This window comes from Triticum urartu, chromosome 4A (assembly GCF_056163025.1).
Source record: "Triticum urartu cultivar PI428250 chromosome 4A, HENAU_Tu73, whole genome shotgun sequence".
Lineage (NCBI taxonomy): Eukaryota > Viridiplantae > Streptophyta > Magnoliopsida > Poales > Poaceae > Triticum > Triticum urartu.
The window spans coordinates 317,242,872-317,252,177 of NC_141876.1; the positions used below are offsets into that span (position 1 = coordinate 317,242,872).

General features: G+C 38.3%; 1 long non-coding RNA gene across 2 annotated transcripts; it reads left to right on the forward strand.

Annotated features, from left to right (window-relative positions):
- The first annotated feature begins 3,415 nt into the window (after positions 1-3,415).
- Positions 3,416-8,316, forward strand: LOC125551694 (uncharacterized). 2 transcript variants are annotated; one of them, XR_007303038.2, is made up of 5 exons: positions 3,416-3,976; positions 4,582-4,682; positions 6,214-6,312; positions 6,416-6,483; positions 7,782-8,316. It is a non-coding gene; the product is annotated as an uncharacterized LOC125551694 (long non-coding RNA). The 2 variants fall into 2 exon arrangements; XR_007303035.2 differs by lacking the exon at positions 6,416-6,483 and having other exon boundaries at positions 3,418-3,976.
- Positions 8,317-9,306: the final 990 nt, after the last annotated feature.

A 9,306-nucleotide genomic window follows, 5' to 3' on the forward strand; every position in this document is an offset into this window, starting at 1 on the left:
TTTGCAAAAATAAGCAGACCACAATGCCTCTTGTCTGCGCACCTGTCCAAAAAACCGCCGTGCAGCCATGCCAGCTAGTCCTCGGTCCATGGATGAACTGGTAGAAAGTGCATTCTTGACTAGGATGCAGTTGTTTTCGCTCGTCCCTACACTGCAATCAGGAAGTAAAACGTATGAATCAACTTCTTTTATATTGCCTTGGTCATTCTACCTAGTAACTACCAATGTAGGAATACCTGGAAGACGGGTGGTTAGACGACGACAACGAGGGATAGCCATCTCATTTTGCGCAGTTCTACTAAAAGTGAGGTGTGTGCTTTTGATTGTGTGGATAGAAACGATACAGAGACAGACATCCTGAAACAATATGGGGACAGACATCCCTGTTTGCGCAAATACGAAATACAATTATTTAAACAGTGAAAGATATTTTGTAGTGGCGTATGATTAATAGCAGCATCTATTGTGTTTTAATTGGCACTAGATTGGTGGTATGAAAGTGTCCTTAAGTAGGTAGCATCACATCACATCAACACTGCCACTAGATTAACATGTAGAACAATAGAATTAGTATTACTGTCATGAGAGTAGCATACTGTCATGAGAGTTAGTGGAACCTTTGTTGTTTCTGTTTTTAATTAAATAAAAATTGCAGTGGGGTTTTTGCCCTATTGTGTACAGTCAAAAAAAATGTGCAATCAAATTTGTGCAGTTCCACTGGGATGAAGCAATGTTAGCAGTGTGAGATTTAAGTGTAACTACAAAAACACAATTCATGGGAAATAAAGCAAGACGGAAGCACTTCATAAAATGGTGGTGGCATTGCTTCAATTTACCGACGGCGCTAGACCATTACGTATAGTGACATTAGGTGGCATTGCTTAATGCTTCATGTGATTTTACATTAACGGTAGCGATATGGGCGTATGGACAGCAGGGGCATAAAGTGGTGAGGCAGATGTGGTTGCCGAAGTGGCAAACACTCAGGCAGCATGTTTGCATTTGTCCCATTTTTTATCTCCTCGGTGACATTTTCCTATGTGAGCACAGGAAATCTAGACCTTCTCATTCTCATTTGCGTTGTGCCCCAACACCCGTCACTTTCTTTCCTTTTTCAACCAAGAGATAGGCCCACTTACCCCCACCCTTCGCCATCCACCATGCTTTCCTTGTCTTTTCAATCAAGAGACCGGTTGGGTAGCCAGTATCTACTACTTTCCCCCATTTCCTCTTAGAACCAAGTCCTAGATTCATGCTACAGCTTTACCACTTTCTTCCCTGTTTGAACCAACTCTTAGAGTCGACTGTATGAACTAGCTTTACCTCTAATAATAGTAAAAGTCTAGGTGGCTTTGGAACAACGGACGGAAGTAGAAAAAGATCCACACATAGCCAAGTGGGGATCTAGGGCAGTAGAGCAAGGCAGGTTTCGAAGGAATATATACCTGAGGGTCGCCGGCATGTGGCAAAGACGACGTCGGGAGGCCGCATCTTCGCCATAATATCGCAGGGAGGAAGAAGGGGTCGGAGGCCCTCCCGAGCCGGAGCTCTCTCGGAGAGAACGGCACGGCCGCCGATCGGGACGCGCAGGCAGCCGTTGGTCTCCTCCCTCGTCGCCGACGACAGCGTGAACGATGCACCTACACCCTTGCCCCGGTCGAGGTTGTCCGGCCGGATTTGTGACCAGCCATGAGCTGAGAGAGAGTGTGGCCACCTATGTCTTGCTTAGATCTGGAGAGCATGAGAGAGTGAACGAGAGGAACCCTAGTAAAGCAAGCGCTAAGGCTCCTGCTTATATATATAGTGGAGTGATTTTGTTGTACAAGCTTCACAAAAATGCGCTCCTACGTGTACCCGCGAGTGGGTGTGAGAGAACTAGTGCGTGCTTGCACTGCTTCTCTTCATGAGAGTACAATATACTATGCCCAAAGAACGTTCGCCACAAGAGTAATAGTATAAGTGTGTGACGTGTGAGCTAAAATGAAATGTGCGCGACGTCTTTTGTTTTTTAGAAGTTCTGAGGGTAGGGTGTGAAGAGCACATATGTGTGTGACATCTACCTGCAGATAGACGGTGGGTGCGAGAGGACTCGGGAGAGTCGTGACTCGTGAGGGTTCGTGTGCGTGAGAGAGAGGGGGGGGCACGTATCAATGCAATGCATGTGTCCGTAAATCATTATCCTACAAACGTTCGCCACAAGCCTTTTCCTGACGAACGCCGTAAGAACCGTTAGATCGGTATCCAAGAGTGTCAGTTTTTCCGTGTCACTTAACAGAACAGCCACTCCTCCTACACACAAATCTTCCACGTGAGTGTTAGCAACTGCCGTATGCTCCCTCCGTTCCAAAATGTAGTGCATATAGTTTTATTGAAAATTTGATCCTCCCAAACTTTTACCGAGTTTTCATGTACCAAATTGCAGATGTAGAATACCCTGTATATATCATTTCATTCATCTTCGAGAGGTAACTATAAAGATGAGGGAGGAGTCTACAAAGAAAGACCATCGTATCACCTGCAGCAATTTCAACCATCCTTTGGTGTGGAGGAATATCATACGAACTCTATATGATATGATTTTTATCGGATTTTTTCCTTTAGAGCCAATTGGTTCATAGGAATAGATTCATATACTCCACATTTCAAAGGAAATAAACATGATATCATTTCTATAGCTTTAGATCCACTTGGTTCATATGAATGGATTCCTATACTCCCATAATTTCAAAGGAAAATAAACATTAGCGTATATTCAATAGAAAAGCTCCTTTCAATCCATATATTTTAGTTTTGATATTTTTATTGCTTCAATTATTTATTTATTTTATTTTAAATTATACATTCCTATTTGTTAAGATACATTTACAACATTTTTTATGCTTTGTGAATTTCAAAAAATATTTGATCTATTACGTGTATTTGGGCAACCATTCATATTTTACTCACTTATTTGTACGTTACAGATTTACATCCGTCTGATCTGATTCTTTACTAAGATTTATGCATACTTAGAAATTACGGTTATAATATTATTTGAGTTACCACATGATACATGTGGTAACCAATCGAAACTATTTGTAAAAAATAATTGACTGGGCATTGATCTTTCTTCTAAATTTTCTTTCACAACATCACCATAGCTAATCGTTCTAGCTTCTTGTAGTTATACATACCCTTCAGTTTGCATTTTGGCCAAACATTTTTTTCTTTTTTGAGGATGAGACATCTTTTTTCTGACGTTGAAGTATTAGGGAATGTTACAAAAAAGTGTGGGCAGGGAATGTAATTTTTTTGGGAAAGGGCAGGGAATGTAATATATGGGAAAACAAATCTGAACTCACTTTTACATAGCCCATGTACCAAGCCAATACATGCCCATCTGTTTTGATGCAAGCCACCACTCCGTAACATCCCTAAAAAAACACTCCGGAACATCTTGCTAAAAATAAAACACTCCATAACATTTATTTCTCCAAGTAAAACAGCCCATACAGTTCTCTCGTCATCTCGTTCGATACCTCCACCAGCTCTCATCTGGTTCGATCCCCACCAGGCTCATCCAAATGCGTCATTTCTCCTGATTTGATGCTGGCGAAGGAAGATGTCGTTGGTACCAGCAGGAAACTAATTCCTAGCCTATTCTCTAGCATGTGGATCGAGTCTGCCGGCGCGGCCACGGGGAGGGCAAGGGAGAACGTGGCGTGCTACTCAACCTCGTCATGGCCGGCAGCGAGCTGTCATAGCTGAGGTGCTGGATGTGGGTGGATGCGTTGATGGAGCTTACGGAGAAGGCTGCACCAATTTGTGAATTTCCCATGCGAACACATGCAACGGAGAATGGTTGGATCTAAAGGCACTATGGATGGCACCGTGGCTATGGTCCATGAGATCTATGGGGTAATGTAGGCAAGTCTTACACCGCGGACTGCTCAGCACGGTGGTTCTCTTATTAGCCCAGGCTGTGGACAAGAGATAGGTATTAATCCCTTCCTATTCTCTCATGATTCTATCAATTCTCCTCTTGCTTGGTTGTACATATGTACGTAATCAGTTATTCAGCTTCAGAGTAAAACTTATTTATAAGGAATTTGAGAATTTTAAAGCTTAATTTTTCTTAGACACCTGGTTTGAAAATGAAGAATTAAGTATGTACGTGTACTTGTAATCTAGGAAATATCCTAGTACATAATTGTTGTAAATGCTTTCATTTATTAATTGGAATTTCGTTCATATGTGTTAATTGACGTACAATGGTTGAATTTTTTACATATATTGTCGGTGCTGTGTATGATATTGAAGAATTTTTTTCATGATTTCTCTAAACTTAAAAGGCCATATGAGAGATATAATTTTTGTTAGTAAGGACAATAAACTGATGAAAGTAGATGCATGAATGTTTTAAAAAGTTAGAATATGCCCTACTTTTGATAGTCTTTTATCAATGTGATTTCATGCTATTTGAGATGTTAAGGAACCTGGTGTGAAAATAAGTTTGGTGGGTGACTACTAATTCGGAAGTAATGTGATTAGTTAATGGATTTGCTTTGCTTCAAGGTCTAAATGTGGGAAGTTTTTTTGTAGTCAGAATGGCGACATCAGGCTAATCTAGCCGTATGTGGAACACTAGAGAGCATGCGATCGGCGTTTATCATGTTTTGCTATTAATAAGTTTATGAAGCAAGGTATGTTCCGGTCTATTGTGCTTCCATCATTCTACATATTAGGAAAAACATAATTTCTTCAAGTATGAAGTGAAGCGTAAGTAATTTCTAGAACTCTGGTTTGTAGGTATATCTGAAATGAATGCTACTTAGCGAAAATAGCCATAAATTATAACAATATGAAGGAAGTATTCAAATTGTTCTAGATTAAGGACATCATGGTAAGATTCACATGTTATCAACTTATCTTGCTATATAGTATTTGCCAATGCAAATATATTGCATTTTGTGGATTCTGCAACTTTAAAATTGCTAAATGCGTAAATAGTCTGCCCATTGATGTTTGATTAGAAAGTTTCTATCAAATTCTTCCAGATAGTAGTATGAATTGTGTAAACTTGGGAAAATGATTAAATATACTTAGTAATTTTTGTTTGAAAGAATAAAACAACTTGCAACTAAATATATAAAGAATAGACTTGTTCTTTGTTAGGAACTCATGATCATATCTAGGCAGACAAACTCATTTGTTGTAGGATTGATCGAATCCCATTCTCATTACTTTCACTTGAATGTTCCCATTTTCTCCCCTTGTTGATAAGTCGCTCAACTTCTTGTACTCAGATCTTTTGCTTCAGAAGGAATGGACAAATAGTTATCAATGGATGAAGTTACTGTGAAACTTTTATCCATAATGATTGAGCTTACTAAGTACATAATAATTACCAAACTTGGTGATTTACGTGAGATATAGTTGAGTAAGACTTCGTCCGACACCAAATTGCTTGTCCTGTGAAGCAGTTGGGCGTGGCTTTGTTTGGTGTCAACTGTTGAGTTCCATGTCGTGATTGCCTCGTCATATTGCCTGACTTCAATTTCTTCGATGGTGTATTCATGATGTAGTTGTTGGATGGCGTCTACTCTTTCGGGCGTGAGCATGTGTTGTTGGTTGGAGATGTTTATATGGGTTATTGTGGCTGACACCGTTGGAGTTCTAATCAGATCCGTAATTTGCTTGCATATGTGTGTTTAGATATCTGAGCACGTGAGGTGCGCGTCTTGTTTGATTGGGTATGCATGTTGGAGGCCGACACCATCTAGAGTTATGATAATATATTTTTCATATTTACATGAGACGTGCTGCTTATTTGATTAGGTATGCATGTTCGAGTCCTATTCATTGTTGTCTCTTATTCATTGCTGCGAAATAGACATATTTAATAATAGGAAGACATGAGGGCAATCGAAGGCATGTTGAATCATTTGGACATGTACGTGACGGGCCGAGCTATGTATATAACAATATTTGTATGTAAAACTTGCGCCTTAAAATCTGGATTGTTAAGATCTAAGATTAACGATTGAGTCTTTTAGCATATGTGGATATGAATACTTTTGATAGTCCTATATCAATGTGATTTCTTGCTATTCAAGATGTTAAAAAACCTAGTGCGAAAATAATTTTGATGGATGACTACTGATTTCGAAGTAATTTGTTTAGTAAGTGGATTTTCTTTACTTCTAAGTCTAAATGTGGGAAGCTTTTTTGTAGTCAGAATGGCGACACGGGGCAAATCTAGCCTTATATGGAACACTGGAGAGCCTGCTGATCAACTTGTATCATGTTTTGCTATTAAGCTTATGAAGCAAGGTAAGTTCCCGCCTATTGTTCTTCCATCATACATATTAGGAAAACATAATTTATTCAAGTTGTGAAGCAAAGCATAGGTAATATGTAGAACTCTGGTTGGTAGGTGTATATGTGCTGAATGTCCAGCCTTTTGACGAACGCGCTGGTAATGGTGAACTAATATATGTTCAGGTAATTGTTACTTAGCAAAAATAGTAGTAAAGTATATATAAAAATATAAAGAAAGTATTGAATCTTTTCTATATTAAGGACATAGTGCTAATATCACATGCTATCAAGTAATCTTATTATATATTTATATTGCATATTTTTGATTCCAAAACTTTAAAATTGCAGAACATACAATTCAAAAAAGTGTATGTCTGAATGTATTTCAAAATTTAGAACATGACATGGTTTTGATAGTGCTGACAGACACTATCTCAGTATATTATTTTTTTATCTAATAGGTGTCGTTGTTGGTAGATGTTAAGTATGCTTTCTCTATCTCAGTAAATAAAATAGTCCTTAGATTCACTGGATAAGCTACTAATCAATATCTTTTAGATATGATTCATTAGTTCATAAGTAATAAAGGATGCAATCTCATACTTGTCAAGAAGTTCCCGAGTTTCAGATATTCTAGATTTGTATATATTCTTGTGGCACTGGTTCACTTTAGGTACAACCATAGTTAGACAATGATAAATATATTAGATATTATTACTAATTAAAAAGAAGAGCTTGTAACGTTACTTGACTTACCGCTGAACTTTTGTACTATTATGGAGGTTACAGTAAGGATTATTACCCCTAAAGAGTATAAGCAGAAAAGTTTAATGCTTACAGCAATGGTTGAAGTCCAATTAATATTTGAAGAATGGGTATGCATACAAAGTATAGACATAACTGAGCATTGTTTATCTTTCTCGGTCCATTCTTGTAATATGTCTTTGCCAGCAATATCGAAGTAGTAATGTGGATAACCTTGTGCTGATTATTTCAGCTTTCAAATTGTCAAATGCATAAATAGATTTCTCATTTATCTTCTATTTCTATGTGTATCAGATTCTCCCAGACATTAGCATGAATTGTGTTTCCCTATAAGCACAACAAAAATATACTTACTGACTGTATGCTCTTTCGGGTAGAGGCACCACTAATGTAATCTTTGTCCAGAGGAAGGACTTCCACAGAAAAACAAAAGTTGTTTTAGTTCTAAAATGATGGAACAATCTGCAATTAAATATCTTATGGAATAACCCTTCATCCATCTAGATCATATTGAGGCTCATAAGCTCGTCGACTATAGATTTGATTCCCACATTCTCATTAGTTTCACTTCAATGTTCCAGTTTTTCTTCCATGTTGTGAAGTCGCCACGCTTCTTGTATGCCATTGTTTTCTCTGCCAGAAGGCTAGAACTTTCTTAGTCAATATTCCTATGAAGAATGTATCCAGAATAATAACTACGCACCTTTATGATTCAGGTAACTCAGAAGGATGGTTGGGCATGACTTTGTCGAGTGTCAAGCAAAAAAGTAAGATTGCTAAATAACAATTACTAAATCTGATGATTCAGGGGAAAAGTGCTTTGGCGCCACTTGTTCCGACGTCAATTGGAGCAGTTAGTTGTGGCTTCGTCGGGCGTCGAGCATGCTTCGACATGACTTTGTCAGACATCGAGCAAAGTTGCGCTGCCTGCTATAGAATCTTCTTTTATTAATGGTGTGCTTAGCCGGGCAACAGATTTGGCTAGCTTCAATATTGGATGTGTGCTGGTCATGGCCAAGATTTGGTTCGCTTCAAATTTTTTTTGAGAAGCTCAAAGGTTGGGCATGACTTCGTCCGGCGCCGGCACCAAGTTGCATGCGAAACTTTAGTTTTTCCTGGCTTCGATCTTTGTTGGGCATACTATCGACTGAGTTTGAATTTTGTGGTTGTGTTTTGGTCGCATAGTTCAGGCTGGCTTGTATTTTCTTGGGTGTGTGCTAGTTTGGCCGGCTAGATGTGTTTAGTTTTCCATGGTTGTGGGATTCTGTGTGTTGCATCCGAGATCTTATTTGCATGCACGCATCTGTGGAAAGACACATATATTTCCTTGTCTTGTGATTGTCTTAAACACGTGTCCAGTCTATTTGGACATGACACAAAGCACAACATGTATTTCCTATTGCAATCCTGGTCTCATGTCAATGCACGCCTTTCTTTTTTCCACGTACGTTATGCTTCTATTATGATGTAACGTGACAACATGAAAGTTCAATATTGTTGGTACATATATTTTTACATGTTACGTAAGAACCTTTAAATCTCAACTATTGTTATTCTAATCAAATGGTGTAAAAAATATTAGCATATGTGGACGAACGTGGTGGCTTGTTTGACTCTTGTTTTAATTATATAATAGATTACATCTATTTTCTAATCCCTCATCATAGGAATTGAGATACATGTCATCTCTAGTTTCAATAGAAAAGTTCCTATGATGTGAACCAAATGACATCTCTTTTTCAATCCCTACTCATAGGAATTGAGATACTCCATGTCATCTCTTTCCCTACAACTTCCATGTATACGTCTTCTATTCCTAAATAGCTAGTACAATCCATTAGTAGCTTTTTTTCAAGACATGCAACTATGGCACAAGAACTATATAGTGTGCGAATAACTTTGAAAGATGGTCGCTGGATGAAGCTAATCCGACAGTGCAGAGATGGCAAATCCGAGGACTACTGGCCATTGGATATCATCAACACTCCACCAGATCTGCCACATGTACAATTTAGAAGACTCTCTGGTTGAACTTAAGCATAATGCACAAACCTCAAAACACAAGCACTTCTCCTTTGTTCTAGAATCTTCCGTATCATAATTGATTTTTTTTTCTAAATGAACTGCCATTATTTGTTTTTTACTTTATGCTTTACAATGCACAACCCCATGAATCTTAACATTTTTAAAAAACTAATTGATTTTGAATGAGATGAACTATAAGAACTAAACGAACATCTA